This window comes from Taeniopygia guttata, chromosome 3 (assembly GCF_048771995.1).
Source record: "Taeniopygia guttata chromosome 3, bTaeGut7.mat, whole genome shotgun sequence".
NCBI classification, from domain to species: Eukaryota; Metazoa; Chordata; class Aves; order Passeriformes; family Estrildidae; genus Taeniopygia; species Taeniopygia guttata.
The window spans coordinates 13,597,032-13,622,114 of record NC_133027.1 but is presented as its reverse complement, the minus strand read 5'-3'; the positions used below and the strand labels follow the sequence as shown (position 1 = coordinate 13,622,114).

General features: G+C 38.6%; 1 protein-coding gene across 4 annotated transcripts in view; it reads right to left on the bottom strand.

Annotated features, from left to right (window-relative positions):
• The window catches only part of CYRIA (CYFIP related Rac1 interactor A), a 55,081-nt gene that overhangs the window by 27,176 nt on the left and 2,822 nt on the right, over positions 1–25,083 (bottom strand). For all 4 annotated transcript variants that reach the window (XM_072926352.1, XM_002198469.6, XM_012572880.5 and 1 more), the window contains exons 2-3: positions 12,059–12,109; positions 10,199–10,267 (exon numbers count right to left, since the gene is read on the bottom strand). The gene's annotated coding sequence lies outside the window, so the exon portion shown is untranslated. The remainder of the gene's footprint in view (positions 1–10,198; positions 10,268–12,058; positions 12,110–25,083) is intronic.

Below are 25,083 nucleotides of genomic sequence, written 5' to 3'. Positions count from 1 at the left end.
TTTAAATAAACTACAGGATAATGTATATTTTTAAAATATATTTAAAATTTCAGAAAAAGGTAAGAGAAAAACTTTTGTGTGTGTCTGGGTGAGAGGAAAAAAAAGAAACAACAGGTAGCATCCCAAAACATCAAGTTCAGAGACCACGTAACCCAGAGAAGTGATTAAGAAGGTTCTGCTGAATTATGGAGGCACACAAGTAACAGAATGGGGAAAGAAGCTTCAGGAGGATTAATTAACCATGCATCTCTACAGGTTTCTGGACTAATAAATGTTCTTTTGAGAGGCTGTTATTGATTTTATGGTAGTTATGGGGAGAATTAACTGAATATAAGCATGGAAATGGGAGAAATTAGAAATGAAGGAAGTTAGTAAACAAGGAGAAAACAGCAAATTAAACTGATTTCACAAAGGCAGTTTCAGTACTCTCAGGTACATGGAAGGACAGGTCTCTTGAAAAGTTGATTTAAGGGATAAGGGAGTACAGGAAACTTAGCAGAAAAGAAAACATACAACAGGTTATTCTGATGGAGAAGAGAGATAAAATGGAGGCTCAGAAATCAATACACCTGCATAAGCATAGGGCAGAATTGAAGAAATATACAGGGGGAGCTTTGACAAAGCACTAGAGATGAGGAAAGAGAAAATGTTATTTACTACCATAAAAAAAAAAAAGACTATGGTATTTTTATAGTGTATCTGTTGTATAGATCTGGTTTTGTTCAATACTTTTAATTAGTGACAGGCAGAGAAAAAGAAAATAGCCTTTTAAAATATGCACTAAGCTAGAAGAGAATGAAAATATTCTGGAAAATAGTATCATAATTCAAAATATTTGAATAATCCGGAGATATTATCCAGAAGACATTCCATGAATACAAATGTAAATTTTTCTACTCAACCATAAAACCAAACCAAAGCCATAGAGGTAGATAGACTGGTAAGCAGAAAGTCTGAGGAAGAAATATTTAATCATTATACTGGAGTGTAAGTTAAATATAAGGCAGATTAGAAAGTTGCTAAACTCTGGAATTTTTCAATGACTGCTCTCACAGTCAAGCTAAGGGATTAGGAGACTGAATAGTAAACAATAAAAGGTTTTCTCCAAAACACTAGTCTAACCTGTAAATATGCAGGAGTTACTGAAAAGTATAAATTTCAATAATAACGCCTCCTTTTTTATTAATTAATTCCATGTAATTTTTTTTATTCTTCTGATATTACTTTGTTAGTGCACATACTTTCAAATTAAAGACTCAATTCATTAAGGCATACAGGGCAGAATGGGTGGGTGGCATTTTCCTGCAAAAGAGCCTGCCTTGAAAACTGTTAATAGACAAGAACATTAGCCCTCTAAATGATGCACACACAAAGAGATTCTTAATTTTGCATCGTGCCTAATACTTTAAGAAGCAAATTCTCTAGTAAATCTTTTTTCAAATAATGTGTTTTACTTACACTGATTTGCAAGCAAGCCTTGAGCCTCAACATGAGCTGCTAAAACCACTGTAACTTTTCTGGGTATATTAACAATTCTGTCATTTGCCTGAAATGACAAACAGGATAGAACTAGTATGGATGGTGTAGAATTAAAACCATCCTTTTAATTAAAAATTAGATTTCTTGTAAGTGTAAATGAAAACTGAAAGCATGTATGACCCTAGCAGGCTCTGCAGTAATTAATTCCAATCGCTCCTGTAAGCCATTCCTAGTACAGTAATGAAATTTGCACAATAACTTTTTATTAAGACGGTAAAACTGATGCACGGTAGTGACTTTATGCCCCGCGCTCGCTTTCCCTCACGCATGCACATACCGCTGACTGAGGGCGCGGCTGGCTCCGCGCCCCGGGAGGCGCCGGCCCGGCAGCGGCGCAGCGCCGCGAGCGCCACCAGGCGGGACGGCGCGGGAGCGCCCCCTGCCGCCGCACGGCCGCCACCGCACCGCCCCGGGCTGGGGAACAGCGCCAGCGAGGCCGATCGAGCCACAGCCCCTGTGGGCCATTCACAGCCCCTGCGGGCAATTCACAGTCCCTGCGGGCAATTCACAGCTCCTGCGGGGACATTCACAGCCCCTGCGGGGACATTCACAGCCCCTGCGGGCCATCCACAATCCCTGCAGGCCATTCACAGCCCCTGCGGGCCATCCACAGCCCCCCTGGGCAACCCACAGCCCCTGCGGGCCATCCACAGCCCCTGCGGGCCAACCACAGACCCTGCGGGCCAACCACAGACCCTGCGGGGACATTCACAGTCCCTGCGGGCCATCCACAGCTCCTGTGGGCAATTCACAGCTCCTCTGGGCAACCCACAGCCCCTGCGGGCAATCTGCTCCTGCACAGGGAAGCTCTTTGTCACGTTTAGGTGGACCTTCCTCTGTATCATTTTCTGCCCATTGCCTCTTGTCTTACTGCTGGGCACCACCAAAGAGAGCCTGGTCCATCCTCTTGACATCCTCCTCCCTTTTACACACATTAATGGGCTCTACTCTCACTTTTCTCCTCTTCAGGCTAAACAGCCACAGCTGCCTCAGGCTTTCCTTATAAATGAGGTGCAGCAGTTCCCTGACCGTCTCCATAGCTCACCTTCCCACCTAAATAAACGCCATGGAGCCCTCACACCAGTTGAAATCAGCCCAACAGCACCAACCTCCCTCTCCACGATCAGCCAGCACTGCTGCATGAGCTCCAGCTATAAGGCATGACCTTCTCTTCTACTCTTGCAACTCAAACAAAGCCCAAACTAATCCAGACAATATTATAATGACCACATTTCAGAGCTAATACCAGTATTAGAAACTAAATCATATTGCTTTCCCTTTCTTCCTGCTGAAACTCAGAATTTAGCTTAAAAGTAACTGTGACTGCATCTGAAATTATCAGAAGTATAATTTCCACTCAAAGGTTGATGGAACACACATGGGGGCTGCTCAGGCCTAGCACAGTGAGATCCCGAGGCAGGAGAGGGTCCTCAGCAGGGCATCCCTGGCTGGCATCTGCCATGTGTCACATCAGCTCTGGCACCACTCTAATCTATACAGAAACACTGCTTTTATTTACACTTTTTCAAGAAGTATGGATTAACATTGTTTCTTTTGAATTCAAGAAGCAGCTTAGAAGCTGAGAATGAAGAAATGGTTTTGTAGTCTAACTAAAAGAGATACACAGGATGAGATCTCTAATTTTAGCCAGTTACCTGCTACCAAAAATGGAGGGAAGCAGTCACATCCAAGACTTTCTTAATGCCTTTGCTGCATCCCACTTCAAAGACATATAATGCCTTCTAGAGCTAGGAACTATGCAAGATACACTATATTTAGGTTTAGAGCAAACTTTAAAATTTTACTTTTGCATAACCCTGTTTCATTTTCACTTGTAACTAACCTGCCATCACACTTAGAGGTGACAGAAGTCACATCTAAAATAAATACATCCTTGAAAAGGCACCATCCATTAGTTTCTGAGAACATTTCAAATTATAACTATTTAAATAGGCAATGTAAAAACATTTCCAAACTTTGTTGAAAAACCTAAATTTTGTAAAAACTAAACATGCAGACATGCTAACACCCACCGTGTGTATGTACACAGGAACTTGCAAATGAACTTGCTTAACCAAGAACTCAGAACTAGGTGCTTATTACAGAAAAAAAAAAGTTAGAGACATCCAGATTACACCTGTAACAAAATAAAAAGATTAAACACATTGACTTAACCAAAGCTTTCTGTTTGGCGACTGAAAGCTGTCTATGGGGAGGAGGAATGCCGGGGTGACTTCAGCTGCATTAAGAAGAATCAGCTCAGGCTCCTCTTATGACTTAAGATGATGTGAGTTCTCTGCAGGATGGCAGAAGGCAAATAAAACCCTGCAATTACCTAATTTCATTGTAAACAAATGGAAGATAAGAAATTTTCTAAGAAATAGTTACTCACAACACCAAAAGTCTTTGTATTGTCTTTCAATCTTCATCATTAATTTAACCAGCTTGTAATGCAGCACTAAAACATGCCTGCAAATTGAATTTTGGTTTATTTTCCTCTGAGCCAATTACTATTTTAGTTGCAAATTATTCAACTGATTTACTAATAAAAACAGCATACAGAAAAGCTTGAGAGATTAGATAAAAAATACATAGTGATTAAAGATTATTTGGGTTGATGGAAAACAATGGAAATTTACTGAAGTAAAAAAAAAGTTCAAAGAACAGAGTTCATGGACTAAAAAAAAAAAAAAAGACCTAAACCAAAACACATTTCAAAACTCAAAAAAATCTTTTCCATAAAAAAAGCCTTTCAATTGCAAAAAGGATTATATTTTTTTTGTATAGACTAGATTTTTTTTAAACACTAACATTAGAAGAAAATTTATACAATACAGATTATAAATGTATATATATATATATAGGTATCAGATAAAAGATGGAATTCTATACATTTACATTTTGTATCAAATACACCAAATTATTAATATTACCATCCAAACCTACTTAGCAAGAAAAGAATCTTTATTAAAAAATATAGTCAGGAAATGATAATTTTCAATTACAGTAGCAGAACAGGCATTTGGTGTCTACCTCACCTTTCAGATTTTCCAAAGGAGAATTACAGAATCACTGAATACTGGGAATTGGGAAGGACCCATGAGGACCATCAAGTCCTGCTCTCTATTTGAAGTGTGAAAAAGTCCAGTTACAGCAGGGCCTATCCCTCTCCCATTCGAGATATATCAAACAAAAGGTACTCACTATTTTCTTCTAATCAATTATTGAACTATCAGCTTGTTCCAGGTCAGTGTTTGCCCAGTCACCAACAAAAAGGGCTAAAGCAAAGCATTGCCTAAACCACCAAAATTATCACCTTACTATCAATTAATATTTCATTAACTTAAAGAATCAGTGCAAAGTGGCCAAGACTGTTGTTTAATGGTTCAAATCAAATTAAATATGCAAATAAGATCCTTATTTTCCTCTGAGTTCAAAATTCTGTAATAAATCATTCCTACATTTTAATAAATTTAATTAAAAAACTGAACTAGTTGTAATAAACTTCTTAAAATGCACCTGATAATTAATTTTCTAGAAAACATGCTACAGTCAACATATTCTAGGCAGGAGGAAAAGGCCAATACACGAATCAAGAGAGCTGTCTGGCACCTGATTTGGCTTTGGAACAGGCTGCAGTTAAGGCAGATATCCACTAAGCGGCATTAGCAACCCAAACACCTAATTTTGACAAAAAATAATCATAATACAGAACACTTTACGTCCCACAAACAAATAGATGGAAAACATTTCCTTTGAATGATTCTTTTTATTCAATTTTGTCATAAGCTTTGGCATAATTCCAAACAACACCAGCAATTTCCTTTTGCAAATATTTAGCAGGATAGTCAGATTAAACATAAAACCATAATGACAAACATATTAAACAAAGCAACTAAAATATGGGTGCAATGTGAGTTCAAATTAAGACAAATAAAACTACAGCAAGATATTTTAAAAGTAGTTGGGGTTTCAGAAGTGCTGTAAATCAACAAGCCTGTTGTGAAGTGCAAAAGTACAGAAGTCACACCAAACATTTACTTTACATAAACCTTTAAAAAAAAGATAATTCTAATAATTTAGATATACTGATGCTACCTGATTCTAGGTAGTATAAAAGATTATGACAACTAGGAAAGTAAAAAAAAACTACTACACTAATTATTTAAGGATTTGTTTTCAAAATATGAATTAAGGGTTAATAATTGTAAATATACAGTTCTGAAAATTGTTTATTGGAAAAATGCCTTTAGGAACAATATAAATATAAAGATAAAGAGAAAAGTATTAGAACAGAATGCTCATTAAAGAATAGTTTTCCCCTATTCCTATTGTTTTTCCCTGATCTTTTATCACTGTCAGTTTGTTCATACATAAACAGCTCATGAAAATAAAGGAGGTGGAAAAATCAGTATTACTGTATACAAGATTACAGAAAAATTAAATGAGCAAGTACTTCTGTTTCTCTGCCTCATCAAACCATATATTTTAAGCTTGTGAAATATCCTATATATGCACTCAAAATTCTCAGCATATTTCAATGCTACAAGGAGTAAGACATTCCTTTTCCTTTTTTTTTTTAAGTGTTTTTTTCTCCTCGCTGGCCACAGAGGAATTGCATTAGGACATAGTCCTTCTTCCCTACATCCGCCTACGACAAACATTTGCTGCAAGTCAGCGACTCCAAAACCAAATTGTTTACAATTAACTCAAAAAGCCATTAAAAAATTGTTTCTTTGTTCCAGTTGGAAAGAGAGACAGCCAGATGTGTGGCTTGTTGATCTTGCTCTTTGCTGACCTCTGAGTGTAGGAAGAACTGCAGCTGAGGAAGGAAGTCAGCAAGTTGTGTTAATGAAGGTGAACATTGCAAAAAAAGGGCTTGCAATACTTTTCATTAAAGAAAAAGACATTTGAAAGACTTTTTTATTAAAAAAGAGATAATACAAGGGTTTATTTTTTCCCACAGGTGAAAAATTAGAGCTTTTGTTTCAGACGAAGTAACTGAGTTTGTGTATTTTGCTACTTCTGAAAAAATTTACCCTTAATTTCAAAAATTTCATGAAGTTTCACTGAGGTGCCTGTAAATTAGCAGATACCTCATCATTAACAGCTGCTGGAAAACCATCATTCTCTGAGGATGTAAAACTCAGGAAAAGACTTTTAATTTTAGGCTCTGAGTCACAGACTAGCACTACAGACCAAAATCTGGCATAAAGCTGAATTCCAGATTGAGAGTGTGCCCAGTTCTTGGGAAAACACATCTGGCAAAAAGTACAAGGCAACCCCTACAATCAGTACAGTCCTTTTCTTCACAGTTCTCCCTGAAACACATTTATGCATTGTCTCTGTAAAATACCTGGCAATGAATTAACTAGAAGCCTGTGTTAAAAACCTCATTATGTGGTACTCCTCATAACCATACAGAACATGCCTGTACAAGATACTCTGTGAGATAAAAACCATCTCACAACCTGTACAGCAACAGGTGTGAAACATTATCAACTTGTTTATAAACTTTTAATTACTTTATAAAAATGTTTGAAATGCATTCTGAAATTCTACAACCACAGTGTTCCTCATTTTATCAAGATACCTGAGATGTTAGTAAGTTATCATGGCCTAAGGTAAACTAAGGACACATTTGTGTGTGAAGTACAAATTCACTCCAGAGATTCGGCTTTAGATATTAATTCTGGCACTCAACATCAATCCTTAAGCAGTTAGTGAACCCTACTTCAGACATCCAACTTAATTGTCTGGATTAGGCTAAATGTTTCATCTTGCTCTCCCTGCACTGCTAACTTCATCTTAAACACTCCACACTACTTTTGTTGGAAAACGATGCCTAATTCTTGTCAAGCAGTTACTATATTAAGACCATACTTACCATGTAAAGACCTGAATATAATCAGTTCATCTTCCAACTGTCCATTATGGTAGTATTTAATTAAGAAACTTTCCAATGTATTCTTAGAAAATGGGAAATTGAAAATGAAAACACTTTACTCCCTTCCCACCCCATATTCTCCTCCTCCCAAGGTCATTTAAAAAAACAACAGTAATAGATCACAACATACACAAAATGCTTCGGAAAACAGTTATACTATTATCTAATCTGATAGGGACCATTCAAACTCTGGAGAACTAAAGCAATAATTCATGTCACATTTTTTGAAAGTTGTAAAGAATACTGGCATTTTAAAAACAGTCTACAAGATTCAATTTTCCTCTGCACTGACAGAAATGAAAACCTTATCATGTAAAGTTCCCAGTACAGCTCAAACATCCCAAACTTTAGAGCACAAAACATTGATTCTGCTGCATTTAGAATTTAGTATTGGCTTTTCATTTTTATATTAAGATTTTATTTTCAGAACTTTTCTTTTTACACAAAAGTCTTCATATGTTTCTGCAGTTTCTATTTGGTGAGTCTGAAAAAAATTAATCTTTAAGATCAGCAAAGTCATATTTGAGGGGTTCATTTTGAAAAAAGTCTTAACTGTAAAAGGTCTAATAGCCAACAGTTAGACTTCAAAAATGTATCAGGTAAAAAAATAGTAATTAATTTTCTTACCAGATGTAATTCCTACCAGTTTATTATTTTCTACCAATGAACTTAATAAAAACAGTGAACCATGCTATAGTATTATTAACTTTATATGGAATAAATATTAAATAGTCCATAATTTAATCAAATCTTTATTTCCTCATTTCACCCTTCTTTTTCTCCTCCCCATTTCCTGTTTCTTCTGTCACATCAAGAGTATTCATCTCCACTCCTACCATTTTCTTTTATTTTTCCTTTTCATTCTACTTGTTCTGTCACACACATGCAGAAGTCCATGCTGAACACCTGGTTTTGAGATTCCTCTTTGGCTCAGGATCATCCTGGGCCATTAATCTTAGTTGAAATGCTACTGTAAAATTTAATAGGTATGTTACGTACATAATTCCTATTTCAACTCCCATATCACTGTAACAAAATAGGAGGTTGGAAGCTCTTTTAATGAAGAAAGTAAAACCTAAAAATAAAATATGCAAAATAGCTTTGCTGGTTATGTATACAGTCCTTACAAGTTCACATCAGTAGTTTAAAACACAGAGAACAATTTTCTACCCTGCAGACACTGTCAAAGCTCTGATTGCAGTCTTTCATCTGAAGTCTCTCCTGCCACCCTTCCAATCCACCTCCTTCCTAAGACCTGGGTTTGTTGACCCATCCAATGAAATGAAACTGGAATATTTGCTGTCTTTCAGCTACGCTGGTTCCACATCCTTTGTGACATTAAAGTGATGAATCTCTATGCCTTCTACCACTGCAGGTGCCTTTATTTATTTTGAACAAACCTCCACATGATCAGCAAACACCTTTTTGACAGACTGTCTAGACTCCACCTGGGAGTGAACTGGCTTTGATAGAAACCCAGTCAAGGCTGCTGCTGTGTTGGGCTTGTTTTTGCCTGCAAATGGAAGTTTTCATGGTCTTTTGCCCACAGTACCACTTACTGGATGCGTTCACAGCAAGTTGAATTAATCACAACATTCACTGTTACTAAAGCAGGGTTAACTTAAAGAATCCTTTCCATAGGCAATGGCTTCCATCTCTCCAAGAAACCTACTGGATCAAAGCTGCCATCTCGCACAGCCTTACTACTGACAGTTCAGTTAAGATACTATTGCCTTTCAGATTTTAGGTGTTACATGCTGCAAGTGCTCCAGGTCAAATGTCCTGTTTGCTTCACGCTTCCCAGCAATCCAGGAAGGGCTGGCAAACAGCTCGGTTTGGGTCACAACCAGAACCGATGCCCGTGACTCTCAGCCCCGCAGCCTCAGTGCAGTGCTGACCACAACCTGGTTGCATGTGAAGTGTGACAGAGATGTCCCTTCTGGTCCCTATAATCTTTGTAGAAAACACAAGAAGCCAGACTGGCACAACCTCTAATATGTCACAAAGAAGTACCTTGTTTCCAGAAACAAATTTTCTTTTAATTATATCTACAGATCAAAACCTTCTAGTTCATCTCTATCACCCTCTGCTTTCCCCTCAGCTATTGAAGTTTGCAGCTGTTCACAACCTCTTCATAGTCCTTCTCATGTATCAAACCTTTTCTTGAAGCAGAGAGAAATAAGAAGTTTAAAGCCAATAAAACAATTTGGTGCTGCAGGTATTGGCACTGATTCCCTTGCATTGATACCAGTACTTCTGTGAATCTGCAGTGAGCTGATGCAGAGGTCTAAACTCACAGAGGAGTAATCCTCAGGGAAGCCTTTGCAATCCCACAGATTTTCAGCATTAAATTCCCTAAACCACCACATCCTGCTGAGTGAAGGTGTTGATGCAAGAGAAGGGGCAGACAGTACTCAGCTAACCCCTCTAGATGGCAATGAGCTAATAGAACAACTATATAACTGATCACAAAATAAAGTCCTGTACATATACTGACCATACAGAGTGGCTGGTGTGGTTTCTCTCAGGGAATATAGACGTTTAGGACAAATGAACTATTAGCACTTAAAATCTCAAGTAACATTGGACTCATTTAACAAACACATAAACACTGCATAAAGCAAAGTCCAGCATAGTGCACTCTTTAGCCTTCTCAGAATTCACATATAAAAGGAAGAGGATATTTAACACAGACACACAGTTATGTCTTACCTAGAAATAAAGTGGTTCCAATTCACATTCAAAAACCCAAAGAGGTGATGCTAAACATTCAACGTCCGTCTGTCATGAAAAACATTCAAGATTACACTTGGGGTTGGCTTTGCTCTTCCCTATCTCAATTTTGCAATAAAACTTTCTAGTTTAAAAAAGACATTTCCATGAGAAATAGAAGTTGTTCTATTGAAAGTCAGATTTGTAACATCCAAAAATTTTTGTAGTCATACCATTAAAAAATGCAGCTGGGTTGAAATGATCAGGTATTCAAACTAAATTTTATCCCATATAATTCTGCTGAATAGATTCAGCAGATAAGTGGGATTTTATAACAAGCTGTGGCCAAGACTGGTACAGGCAAAGGAAATAATGTGCACTGATAAGGGTATGCATTATATTAAGAATTAAAAGATATAATAATGAAATAATGGGAATGGAATACATTTCCAAAACATTTAGCAATTTAGTACAAAGGCTATATTTATTTAAAATAATATTTATATTGAAAAAAGTCCAGTTAAAGCAGTTCTAAGTTCAGAAATTAGTTTTCCAATCTTTTGAAATGACTGAAATAAAGAATGTAATTTAAATGCCCAATAGTGATCATTTCATTTACAAAGTGTTGGAGCAGGGGACATCACTAGAAAAACAAAGTGACCAGGTCCTTCTTAAGGTTCTACTCAGACAGCTATTTTAATGTTACTTTTTCAACTCTCTAAATAAAATAAGACAGATGCAAGCTTGCTCCCAGAATAAAGGTGAAAGTAACAAGGAAAATAAAGCCACTATAGAAAAGCTTGGAAGTGAACTTCAATTTCAATCATAACCTAAATAATAGTAATATAGCTCCACAAACACTTTTCCCAAATATTCAGTTTCACTATCCTCATAGCCTCAGAGGTCAACCATCCAGTTCATAAATCAGCTTAATTCAGCTTCATTAGGTTTTGGCGTTGAAAAACACACAGTTGTGTTTCTGCAGTTATATTTATAAATATGTGACTAAAAACTGGGTTTAATCTAATTATGGACTTTTATTCATTTAACTTCAAAACAGTAACCTTGATTGCTGCCTAAAGAGGAATTATCTCTTTAAACTTGTGTGCGCAGTGCAGACTGGGGCTTTTTTCCTAAAAATACGTTCCTTACTGCATATTGTAACAATTCATTATAAATGCAGATTAAATTATATCAAAATGTAACACTAATTTCCCAAGTAGAACACCCACACAGGGAACTAATTATGAATAGCTCCTCTGTGGAAACAAATCTTTGAACCAATTAGTACCTGGTCAAGTCGGGGAACTCCCTCTCTCTAGGGGAAGAACAATTTTTTTTTTTTATCATTATTTTGCTGCTGGCTGCAAATTCTCTCCAGTTCTGTAGGAATGCATGGTATTTGCAATTTGTATTTCAGACACTTTGATGGGAACTCAGTCAAAATTTGGAAAAAAAAAATGGTAGTAGAAGACCCATAAAAATCATAGAGCCAGGACTTCAAACGGGATGTGAACAAATCCTGCTCTCTGCCTAAGCCAATTCTGTCCCAAGGGTTTAGACAGACCAGAACAATAACAGTGAAATGACTCAAAACAAACAGTAGAGTAAATGAAAAAAGTACATGGGAAGAAGAATTCTCAATTGTTGCTCTATAATAAGAAAAGCAAACAAATAAAAACCTCAAGGCGAGAATATTATACCCAGATAGCATTCTGAAAGCGTCAGTGAGATGCAACAGTAAAACTGCATAAAAGATGGTATTCAACGAGGGCTGAGTGTTCATTTATCATTGATGATGTTCAAATCTGCTCCACAGCTGTTCTGTGCAAGTCTGAAAGTACCAGAGTTGACGCTTACCTTGTTGAAGATGATCCAGAGCCTTCCCAATACTTAAACAGAGGCTGCAATCTGTGGATTTTAAAATTTATTTAAAAGGATCGTTAGTAATGAAACTGTTTGAATTAATGAGTAAAAATCAGAAAAGTTACTTAAATGCCTTCAAGAGAGAATAACATCCCTTTTTTCAAAAGCAAAGAGTACTCTGCAAGGTGTCTTCTACTGTGCGTTACTCCCAGAGCCAAAGGTCAATTAATCTCATACTAGCGCACACCAGGGTAGTGAATGACTGCTGCACAAACACCTCAGGACAGGGAAAGGACTGGCAGCACTGCACAGAACCAGACACTCACCCTTTCCCACACAGCAATGATGGACTAAGAGACAACTCCTGACCCTCCAGTGCTACAGGGCTGCAAAAATCAGCTCTAAATACCACTGTTTAGTGTAGCATTTAGTGCTTGAACATGTAAGAAAACATGTCCGCTTCCCTCTTGACTCAACAATAACAAAAATCACAGGTCTGAAATACTCTGGAATTCCAGCATTAATTACATTCATATAGAAAAACTAAATTTTGGAAAGAAAACCCCAGCAACTATCAAGGAGAACCTCCTGTTCATCTGAATTATAAAACCACAAAACCTTTGCAACTTATAAAGAATAGCTGTCCCTCAGCACAACTCAAGTAGTAGCTAGGACTGAACTAGATTTTTAATCAAATACAACATTCTGGAAGTCTGCTTTTTAATACTTTTTAAAAAATTGCCTCAGATATCTAAATTTCATTCAGTATAAAACAAAACAAAACACAAAATCAAATGGCATATAAAAACAATGTCAGTGTAATTTTCAGGGTTAATGTGATTAGCAGGTATGAAATGAGCACTAAAAAAAAGACTACAAACAGATGCCAGAAAGCCTTTATTGTCTGTGAGCAATAACTGCACGGAATGGGCTGCAAGGCAAGTTCACTGAGGTATCACATTTGGATTGAGAGAGATGCCATTGAGTGAGAAAGCCACTGCCATGGGCGGGAAGGAGGATAAACCACTCTGAAAAGTTTAGTTTACAGTTTGGTATCTTTAAAATATTCCTCTTAAAGTGAAGATAAACATCCTATGATTGGAATCTGTTTTCCATAGGAAAGCTGAGGGAAGGAAGAACACCACTTTAATGAGTGCAGAAAATAACTAAGTATCAAGACACTTACAACACTGTGACTTAACCACACCGTGAAGAAATGCATTTGTGAGCAACTCCTCTTGTTCTTGAGAGAATTTGCAAGTCAGAAAGAAAGGAAAGTCATCATTTCTTAAACACCAGCCTGACAAAAAATGGACTGAAATAAATAAGGCACTCTGAAACTTTAGTAAAATGCTGCTCTAAGGGAAGGATATTAACAAGGAGGCAAACCATCACATATTAACACAGAAGAGAAAATTCTCTTTTACTATTTTGGGAAGCTGCAGCAAGTCAATTTATCTCTAGTTAAAATGCATTTATACAATGAAACACGGGAGTCAGTTCGGTTGCCTTAGTGTAATAGTCTGGGGGACCTGCTGGGAGTAAAGCTTATTATCCTCCCAGGGATTTGAGCAGTCATAGTTCACAACCAATTTGACTTAAGGAAAAACACAGCTGCTATTTTGAAAGTTTCCTGCTGTGTAAGAAATAATTAAGGCTGCACGATCAGTATTCCACAAAGCATAAATAGCAGAGATGCTAAATTAATTCTATTCGGAAATAAGGAGTTAAGTGAAGCTGCATTACAGAATGGACTACATAATGCTCAAAGGCAAAAGAGGAGAGTTAAATGAGAGGAAGTGTGCATCAGAGGCCAAACTCTCTCTTCTAACTACGCAACCACAACATTATTTCATGTTTTAGAAGTCCTTTACTCAAGAAGTAGAATGTACAAGTTCCAAAATGAAGCAATGAGTTTTATTCTGCGTTAAAATATAAAAACAAAAAAGGAGTAGCAGCTGAACACATTTATCAATGTAAAACCAGAAAAAACCACAGACTTATGAAAACCTCTATTACCAACCTGGTACCATTTAAATATTACGCAGATAAATGCAATGGCAATACCAGTAATTCAGGGCAGTTCATCCTTAGAGCATCCTGACCTGAGCTTTGATTCTCTCCCCACACAAACTGCAAACTGCACTGGGAATTCCCAGCCCAGGAATGGCACTGTCCGTGTGGAGACTGGGAGGTCAGGATCGCTGGACCACAGCCAGGTGGAGGAACACATGACAAGGTTACCAAGAAGCCTATGCCATCCCAACAGCTACTCCTCATGTCCTGTAGAAGGTGGTGAGACAGATGGCTGTGCTCCACAGACTAGAGTCAACCCCTGAGCTGTCTGTTGGACCAGACACTGTTAAGTCATTAGGATGCTAATAGCTTTAACACTGCTTAAAGAAAAAAAACACCCACACACAAAACTTCACACCCTACAGTTTTGCTAAATGTAAGGTTAGACTTGCACATCCTAGACAGGAGGCAAACGGACAATTAGAAGAGGGTTGATGAAGACAGGGATTCCCCTGGGAAAAGCTAAGGATCATGACAACTCAGGTTTGCATTAGCACTGCTCCTTTAGCTAACAGAAGGCAAAGCTTAGGTCAGGAATAAGTTTTACTCTACTGCCAGGATACACATCCTCTGGATATTGTACATGCCATCTGTTTAATACTCGGGTTATTAATTTTGATTTAAAATGCCAGGCCATAATTCTTCAAATATATATATCTACTTAAACGCTTTCAAAATTGCTGATTATACTTGCGTATTCTCTGGGGCTTGTCTTACAAAAGAAATATGAAACTCAATTATTCCATGATTTTAAGTTGCTCTGGCTCATTTTTCCAGCTTCCCAGACAGCTTCTTACTTCCAGGCTTGAAAGAATTTTTCTTCTACCTTCCTAAGCGCACATTGACAATGCTGCCACTGCCTCCCCAAAGAAGCTGCTGAATCCCAGCTTCCTGGAAAGCAGGATCTGTGGCCACATATATGTCAAAAAATAAAACAGCCCAGGGCACACAGCCACGTTCTGGGCTTGGAACCAGCAAACACGTTACAGCTTGTAGCTGGACAACTAAAATCCTATTCCTCCATGCAGCCCAGCCAGATCCAAACAGACTTTTGGAAACAGTCCATAGTCTGTCCCAACCCCAGAACTATGCTTAGGCATTATCTGGGAGAGTGTTAGTTGGCATAGAACAAAACTGTGTCATGAGCAGGACTAAAAATGTAACAGTAGAGTCGCATGCCATACCCACTCCTTATTTAGTTCCTGCTATGAACATGCATCACCAATACAGTACCCAGTTGCTTCTGGAGAAGATAATTTTTAGAAGTCAATTCCATAACCAGCCAAATGAGTTTCAGAATTAAGAGATCACCCTTGCCTAGGTGGCTGTTGCTTTCAAATCAGGGGAACAGAACCACATAATTATGTAACATCTGAGCATTTGTGTTTCCATGAGTATCACATGCAGCATACGGGAAAATGTGCACTCTCTAGGCTTTGGACCTTTTTAATGTGTTCAGATAGACTGAACATGAGCATCTGATTTCTTAATTTTGGCAAGCCTGGACTGCTGCCGGTACAACATTAGTGCTGATTGTCAGCTGGTATAAAATGGGCATAGGTCTATCAACTGCATTCCAATGAACAGCTGAGATTCTGCTTCTCCAAACTTCACCCACATTAAGAGTGATGGGCAAGGAAGAAATTCATCTTACAAAATCACCATTTTAGGAACAATCTGTGGGTTTATTTCAATAATTCACAAAGTTATATATGTCTTCACAAATTGGTATTTTTGGTCCAAGTCAGAATTCCCAAATTAATTACTTTAAAAAAATTCATGCAAACCTGAATTGAAAACATTTACCCTTATTTTGCACAAAAAGGATAACAGCAAGAAGTTGTTGTAAAGACAAGAGAGGCACATAAAACTTTACAAAGGAAAACACTACTACCGTGGTGCAAATATGGATGTAAATATTGTACTTGGCAAGAATTACTGTGTGTAAATCTTTGTATAGATGTGATTATGCAGTGACATAGGGGACTGAAAAATCTTTCTGACAACACAAAAACATACAACCCTTTCAGAAACTGCTGACCCCGCATATCATCATCTTCAGTGCCAACTCCTCACCCTGGAGTGTTAAGTGCAATGGCACTGTGTATTGGGTTTCCGTGGCCAGGTTTTGGTAGTGGGGAGGGCAGTGAAGGGGAACAGGATGGGATGATACAACTTGCCACTGGCCAAGGCAGACCCCATCAGTGATGGTGGCAACACCTCTAGGATAACTGAGTTAAGAAGGCGGGAAAAAATCTGCCGCAAAAGAGCAGCTGAAGAGAAAGTGAGAGCATGAGCACAACAGCCCTGCAGACCCAAGGCCACTGCAGAAGGAGGGGCAGGAGGTGCTCCAGGTGCTGGAGCAGAGATTGTCCTGCAGCCCCTGGTGCAGCCCTTGGTGAGGCAGCTGTGTTCCCAGAGCCCATGAAGGACCACGGGGGAGCAGAGATCCACCCGCAGCCCGTGCAGGACCCCAGAGCAGAGCTGTGGGTGCCCGAAGGAGGCTGTGACCCTGTGGGAAGCCCACCCTGGAACAGGCTCCTGGCAGGACCTGTGGCCTGTGGAGAGGGAAGCCCACACTGGAGGAGGTTTGCTGGCAGCACTTGTGACCCCATGGGGGACCCATGCTGGAGCAGCCTGTCCTGAGGGATTGCATACCTTGGGAGGGATCACATTGGAGCACTTCATGAAAAACTGAAAGGCCATGGGAAGGACTCACATTAGAAAAGTTTATGGAGAACTGTGGGAGGGGACCCATGCTGGAGAAGAGAAAGAATGTCAGGAGGGAGTAGCAGAGGTGTGCTGAACTGACTGCAACCTCCATTCTCCTCCTTCTTCTCTCAGTTTTGAGGGAAAGTAGAAAAATATGCAGTGAAATTGAGCACAGGAAGAAGAGTGGGGTGGGAAGAAGGTGTTTTAAGACTTGGGTTTATTTCTCATTATCCTACTCTGATATGATTGGTAATAAGTTAAACTAATTTCCCCAGGTGGAGTCTTGTTTTGCCCATGACAGTGACTGGTGAGGGATCTCTCTCTGCACTTATCTCAAGCCACAAGCTTTTCATTATGTTTTCTGTTCCCTGCCAGCTGAGGAGGGCGGTGACAGAGCAGCTTTGGTGGGCACCTGCCATCCAACCAGGGTCAACCCATGTCAATATTGACAAAACTGCTAATTACTCTGTAAAATCTTGAGCACCCATTTATAACTGCTGCAATACCAGCTGCCAATCTGGTCCAGTGAGTCCACCTAATAATCTACCTAATAACCATCTGCTCCAACCTAATAGTCCCAGATGAACTCCCACACTCTGATTTACCCATGAATACTTTAACTGTAGTGCCTTGAACTACAGGTACAATTTCAGTCTTCCAAAGAGATGAAAAGATGACAAATATATCTCAACAATGACATCAACACTCAACTAAAGACCATTACTCCAATAAACCATAAAACTGTCAGATCTTTCAAGAAAAACAACCAGAAGTCTAAACACAATAAAAACCCACCCATATACGTGAAGTAACAAATTTATTAAATCCTAGTGATGATAACACTGCAGGCATGAGACAGACATCTGTTTTTTATAGATCTTGGCCTACATCCTAGTTCTGATACAAAAAAAACACCCAAAAACCAACAGCTAGAGAAAAAACAAATTACTTTAGATCCATAATTAGTATGGTTCTTTTGCTCACTCCCCAGGATTACCTACAGTGATACTAGAAAGGGTGATGCTAGGAAATGTAGGAAATTACTGTTCATTACTAAGATGTTAATTTTCTCCAGCTCCCTTTGGACTCCTTGACAAAATGCTGCACTTTGTATGAAAGTAAATGTTTGCACTGAAGATCTCCATTTTTCATAGTTGTCAAAGAGAAGAGTGTGGTTTGCACAGATATTTTGCTGTGATTTCTAAAACATCTTGTGTTGGACTGGACAAGAGAGACAGCTGATTTGTATGCCCCTATGTCAAATCACTTCACAGCATCAGTAAATAAAGGGAACAGCAAGGCTGACTAAGCCCAAGCTGATCAATACCGTGAACCATCGACTCAGAGATGGTTTTGAACACACACACAGGACTTTAGCTGGCAGCATGGTTGGGAGTTTACCATCCCAGGGCTGGCTGTGCACTCTGATGCAGAATCAGGAGCCCATCAAACACCATCTAGTAACCCATGCCAGAAACTGGGTGGAACTCATTTAGAGCTGCTAATTGCCTTCATTCTGTGTAGAAACTGTGAGCCTCATCAGAAACTGTGCTTTTTGTCAGAATATGTCAAAGGAAGTCAGGGAACTCTTGCTTTATTGTAAAAAGAGATCTCAAGGACTTTGTGAGAAGGCACAGAGTTGTCCAGATTTGACCTCTGAGCAAATCTTCAGAGAATCACCCAATTAATCTGCTTTCTGGAAAAACCAGACATGAAGCTTTTTAACTGTGCAAAATTAGGCAATGAATTCAGGCATGCCTACCTACAGTCACTGGCACAAGATGGGAGAATACCACATACAGTCATTCCTTAACAACCAGCAGGAAAGTGTCTGCAGGTTTGGAGGACAGCCTAATCCCTAAGAACTGAAGTTATCTCCTTCCAAACTCATTTATATCCCTTCCCTTCAGAATCTCTCATCCATGCAGAAAGCAAATTAAAAAAAAAAAAAAGTTATTTTAAGAATTAAGTGTCTGATTGCAATGTCAGTTGAAGGAAATACTACCAAATAATTTGCTAGTAACACCACATTAAACACAGAAAGCAGAATGTTTTGTATCATGTACAAGAAACAAAGCTACCTGAATAACTTCCCCCCCACCACCCCCTCCCTCTGGCCCCAACCTCATCTTGTGATTCTAAAGAGAGTCATATGGCAGCACTTTTCTCCTTTTATGGGCAAAAAAAAAAGGATAAAGGAAGTCAGCCGCTGAGCGGGACTGTCGTGCCACATGAATTAAGCAGCTCAGAGCTGTGCTGCTCCTCTCACATGCCTACCTCAGTGCATTAGGTGCTCTCAGAGAGGGACACTGTGAAACAACTTCCACTTAATGCATATATAATTACATGTCACTGAATGTTTCACACTGACCTCATCACCGCAGCACGTATTAAAAACCAAAGGATAGAAGGCATGTAATATATTTGCATTTGCTTATCTACCATCTCCTTCCTTTTTGTGAATGTCCTGTCAATAGCAGGCAAACCTCTTCTTTGGGAAACAGCTGTAGTGATAGTATGACACTGAGCAGCAATTAAATTATAGTACTTTCTGCTGCAAGAATTTCCATGTGTTCCATGCAGCCAAAGTGCCTACCACCCACACCCACATTGGTCCTTTTCACCAGCAGCCCTACAAGATGGAATCTGGGAAATTAATTAATAGTCCAGTTTAGCAAATTTGGCGCTTTGAGAGAGAGAACTGTGTAAATTTCATTAGCTCAATGCAGGGAAAGGTAAATGACACCCAAAATTCCCTATGTATCAAGAATAAAAGCCTTATTGTTATTTTATCAATGGAAAATAAGGAATGATTGTTTCTGCCTCAATAAGTGATACTAGACAATATGAGGACTCACATCCATAAACAGCTTCAGTATTGAGAAATTATATAGACACCCACCTCCTCTCCATTAACAGGTGATGGGATCAAGAACTTGTAAGTACTCCCAACTCCCACCCAAGCAGCGGCAGCAGGATCCATCAGCCACAGAACCACAGTGTGCACATGGCCACGGGCAGAACACCTGCTGTGGGTCTTGGAACATTCCTGTCAGCCTTCCAGGTACCACCGCTGAGTCAGAGCCACCCTGCTTTCCTCCAGCTTTTTATGCATGCTCATTCTGAGTTATATTTGACTATTACAACTTGACTACTAGAACTTGACTACTTTGTTTGGAAGTGATGCTGAAAACAACTGAATTCAATTACGCGAGCTAGGCTTGCTGGGTCACAGCCCACACACTTCAAAGCTAAAACGTAGATAAGCATTTCCACGGTCAGAGGCCCTGTCCTTAAAACTTTTTTTTGTGGTGGTTTTTTTTTTTTTCTTTTTTTTTTTTTTTTAGGAAGGAAGCAGTCTCTCTGGTTATCAGATCATTTTCAGGTCAGATCAGATGTCCAAAACAACAGAGTTCAGAAAGGAATTTAAAATACTCCCATCATTTTTTGAAATCTAGCACTGCTCTTGCACGAAACATGGAATTTGTTAAATATATGTATATAAGTATATTTCTTATTGTTAGAGATTAACTATGTACTCCTTAGAAGCTTTCAAGTATTACCACAGTGTATTTAATTCTCTATTGACAAATGTTATTTCTTTATAAACATGGACTATTTCTTTAAAAAGTAGTATTTAAAATCTGTAGGTGTCCCTTTGCCTTATGAATAAATTAGAAGACACTGAATAACAGCAACCGACTAAGTACAAACACTTTATTACAATTGTGGTGACTCAGACTGTCAGGATTTGGCAGCCCACAGTGTTCCTCAGCAGCAGAACAAAAGGGGATTTTTTTGGCAGTTTTACTTCTAGTTCAGTAAAGGACAACATGATACTGTCTGTGCCTTAATGAATCAAAACCTCTGTAAAACAAATGCATAACTAGTCAGACCCAAATCATTTTCTCTCACAGTATAAAACCAGACAAACATATTACCTATAAATCTAGGACCTCTAATATGTGTGTTCTTTCCTTGTCTTTCAGGGGAAAATAAATAAAAGCAGGAAGATTATCTAGCTATAGAAATACAAATCAGTTCTACAGGCAACAGAGTCCCAAAATACTTCAAGATCAGGAAATATTTTCTGGTTTCCTGTTGAATACAAGAGACATTGATAAAAAATTCTAAGTGGACTTTTTAACACCTTCACTAACAAAAAACATAACCCCCAAAGACCTAAGTATTGCACTATAATAACACAATCTCTAATGTGTTCAGAGCATAAAACACATTTTTAGGGAGACTTGTTTTCCAGCTCCCCCATCATGATCTCATCTGGAACAGCAAAACCATCCCTGTAGTAATTGGTATTACAGAGCCCTGCTGCAGCAGAACCTTGGGAGAGGGTGAAGGAAGGATTCCAGTCAGTCCTACAGGGCTTTTATGCTTTAACAAGAATAATAAAAAAATACTGTAAAGAGTTACAAAATATCAGAACCCATTTCCTCTGCCACCATCAATTCTTAGGGAGAGGAGTACAGACTTATTTCCAGAAGCTTCTAAAGATGCCAAAGTCCATCATGAAATCTGTATTTGAAGAAGTCGCCAACTGCCTACAGATGATCCTTGAAGCAAAAAACTGCAATTACAGAGCAATACAGTACAAGCAGTCAGACTGTGTGTATGTGGGTGGGACAAAGTACAACTAAGACAAAATTAGACTGCTCCTGGAAATAAAACATAACAAATTTAACAATCTAGCCTTCTCAAATCTAAACAGATCTCAACAACTCTGAGAAATGTTATCAAATTTTCCCCTTGCCATTGCTTCCCTCCCCAGTTTCCACAGTATTATAGCAATCCCCTCTGAAAAATCAGAACCAACAGATCATCCATACCAAATAAATACTACTGTATGCCTCCCATGGAGGTTATTTAAATACAATTTTGTAATCAATTTACTGGAGAGGGAATCATAAGGATCAGTTACCAGAGAGAGAATTTTCCTTCTTCTCAAAAACCAATTTTGATCTGTAAGTGGCACCATCACTCAACGTTTTGATAACAGCTAAAGAAATAGTAATGAATTTTTGCTCCATAGCTCCACACCATTATTAACATGCACGAGAGAAACCAGAAGATGAACTTTCTTCCGTCTTCCCAGAAAGCCATTAACTCAAGCTAACCTTCCAGATTTTATCTGGGGCAGCTGCAAAATGAAAATTATAATGATCAATCTAGGTATTAAATACACTCACAATAAAGAAAATAAAACAGAAAGCAGGTTAGTTCTGAAATATCTTTGAAAAACATGAAAACAACCCTTTCCTCCCACTTCCCAGAATAACCACATACAGCTTAGGCAACAACAGTCTTAGGACACTACTTAGGGCTCAGTTCAGTTGCAGCGGCAAATAACACTGAGCTGTTTCGAAAGATCCCAGTAGGTGCTCCATGACATGGGTCTATGCAGGACATGGGTCTTCTGGACTCCTTGCACCTGCTAGCCAAGTAGAGATGCAATAGTTGTTGCAAACCATCTCATCCAGGACAAAACATTTACACTGGACAACTGAATCAAACCAGACTCAAACTGGTCCTAAAACCAAAATAAATACTTTCTCCAGAAGTTCTCAGTCTTGCCAAAGTCTGGCCTTCATCCCTTCAAAATCTATGCTCTTCCTAGATTTACTTATCCATATAAGTCTAGAAATCCAAACTGGACTCACAGGAGAATTTTGAGCATGGCTGCAACAAAAATTTTGGTATAGAAGGGAAAGTAAGGTAAGTGGGAATAGCAAGCAGGAAGCCACCTAACCTAATAGGTAAAGGAAGTTGTGAAAGCTGTACCTTAAACTGATGTCACCTATTCCTGGAAGCTCAAGAGGTACCAATGGTATTAAAAAGGGTTGTAAAACCCTCAGGCCTCTCTAGAAGCAAGATACATTCCTTTCACAAGCTCCTGGGAAAGGAGTCGTGCAATTTTGAAGTTCTGGATGAGAGGGCAGGAGCATGCCTTCAAGCACTACCAAGCTATTTAAAAGCATCAGGAAAGCAACCACAGAGGAAGTAGAAGTGGGTGGTAGACTCCTTTCAGGTTGAGAGACTGCCTCCCAACCACATCTCTGCACACCAGGGTAGAGCCCTAAACCACAGGCCATTGTCTGTCCTAAGACTATTCCTGCAGAAGTTATGAAATGGAAAAATATTTACTGGATGAAAGAATGGAACACCTATAGAAACCAGATTTCCCTCATCTGAATGCCTTAATCACAGTGCAGGAGTTTAGGCCTCTGGCCTAATTACTGGGGTTTTTTTTCCCCCAAAGGTTGCAGGTGAAATAAAGGACAGCTTATGACACTGCTTGTTTCAGTCTCTTGGGAAGAGAGTGATGTGAACTCAAGGTACTTAGAGCTCAAAAGAACAAAGAATAAAGTGTCACACTTAATGAATGTGGGATGCAACTAATGCACCATAAAACATGAAGAGAAGAGAGACTAACATAATTGCAAATGCTTTTACTCAAGTTTGAGTAAATAGTTTACACTTATTTCTTAGCAAAACAAGATATTTTAATCTTGAGGGAACATTCCCATCTCTGGATGCCAAAGGCAATGAAGTAGGAGAGAGATTCCACTCTCCAGAACAGTCTTAGTGATTAACAGCTATGGGTGGATGCAGAACAGAAGCCCTGTGCATCTCATTTTCTTCACAGTAAAAAATGTAGAAAAGTGTGCTTTCAGACATGGGTTTTAGGACTATCAACCTCAGCTTTAAGCCATCTAGTTGTAAAATAGGCCACTCAAATAATTTATGAACTCAGGCAGTAATATACAGCAGAGAGAATTCCCCCCCACACCAAATCCCATAAATTATATATAAGAAAGCTTCTAACAACTATTTAAACTTTAAGTTAAACCTGTGTGCATCAGAGAGATACAGGAGAGTACAGAATGACTTTTATCTAAAATGTCAGTTTAAGTCTACACATTCCCTTAAAAACACCAAACCACCTCCACAGTGTTTTTATATTGCGCAAACTTGCACTCTGTCATCTCGAGCTCATCACACACAAACGGAATCAAACTCAAGATTTCAGTATGCTCCGTGCCATATTCTAGACACGACAACTCCCATGCTGAATGGATGCTATGGATGCTCTTCACCAGGCCTGAGGAACACAGGTTCACAAATCACATTTATTAGCCCAAGACTTGAACCAAACCAGACTAGCACTTTTGATAGGCACACTTAACAACACAAGCTGCATTGCCACTGGAACCTGCAAAATTAACGTTTCACGCATTATAAACATCGCAAGTTCCTTACACAGATTTACTCAAAGGTAAGACTAGGACTTATGCATTAGCTCCACCTTTGCCACTGCTGGTCATCCAAACCATGTTGTTAAAATCTGTCAACCCGTCCAAGATGAAAAGCACTACCAAAGTACTGTCATGGACAGAAGAAAAAAAAATGGTAAAAATGCACAAAGAAGTCCCTCAGAGAACTGATTTTCTGGTCTATTGACAAGTCCATAAATTAGACAAGAGTATTTGAGTTGTTATCATGCCAAAGTAACCATTCCTGAGTTAAGGTAAGGCTGAGTGATATTTAACTAAATCTCATGGTTGCTATCCTCCTGTTGGCATAATTTCTAAACATTTTAAACCCACAATACTAAATAAAAATCTTTCAAGCACTTGCATGTCAGTGCTGCACTGAGTCACACCAGTCCGGAAAGGTTCTTGTCCTATATATATTACTGTTATTTTTTTCTGTAGGATCAACTACAGCTACCAGTTAAATCAAGAACTTATATTGAGCAGTATGTAAAGATAGAAAATAAGACACATTTTTAATTTTAACTGGAATCAGGAATTGGAATTTTGGCTAAGTAGAGGAATGGTAAATTCCTGGTACTTCATAATAATTAGGACCTGTACAGATGAAATTCAGATTGCTCTCATCATCATTCACATGAGTGCAGAGCAGCTTCTATTACAATTTTAATTTAAACAACAAAATTCAAATTTATGACTACATTTTTTTGCAGCTCTCAAACTGCCCCATATATTAAATATTTTAATTCATGCCTCTCAAACTGTTTTCTCTGATTTAGTGTTACTGTTTTGCATTCCTAGATAACATGAGTAGAAAGCACTGCTAAAAGAATGATTGATAATATTGAAATGGATCCAAGTACATACTGAATTCAGTACAGAGGAAACACTAAGACGTTTGGCTGCTTCAAATTAGCATACATTGTTAGCATCCATACACCC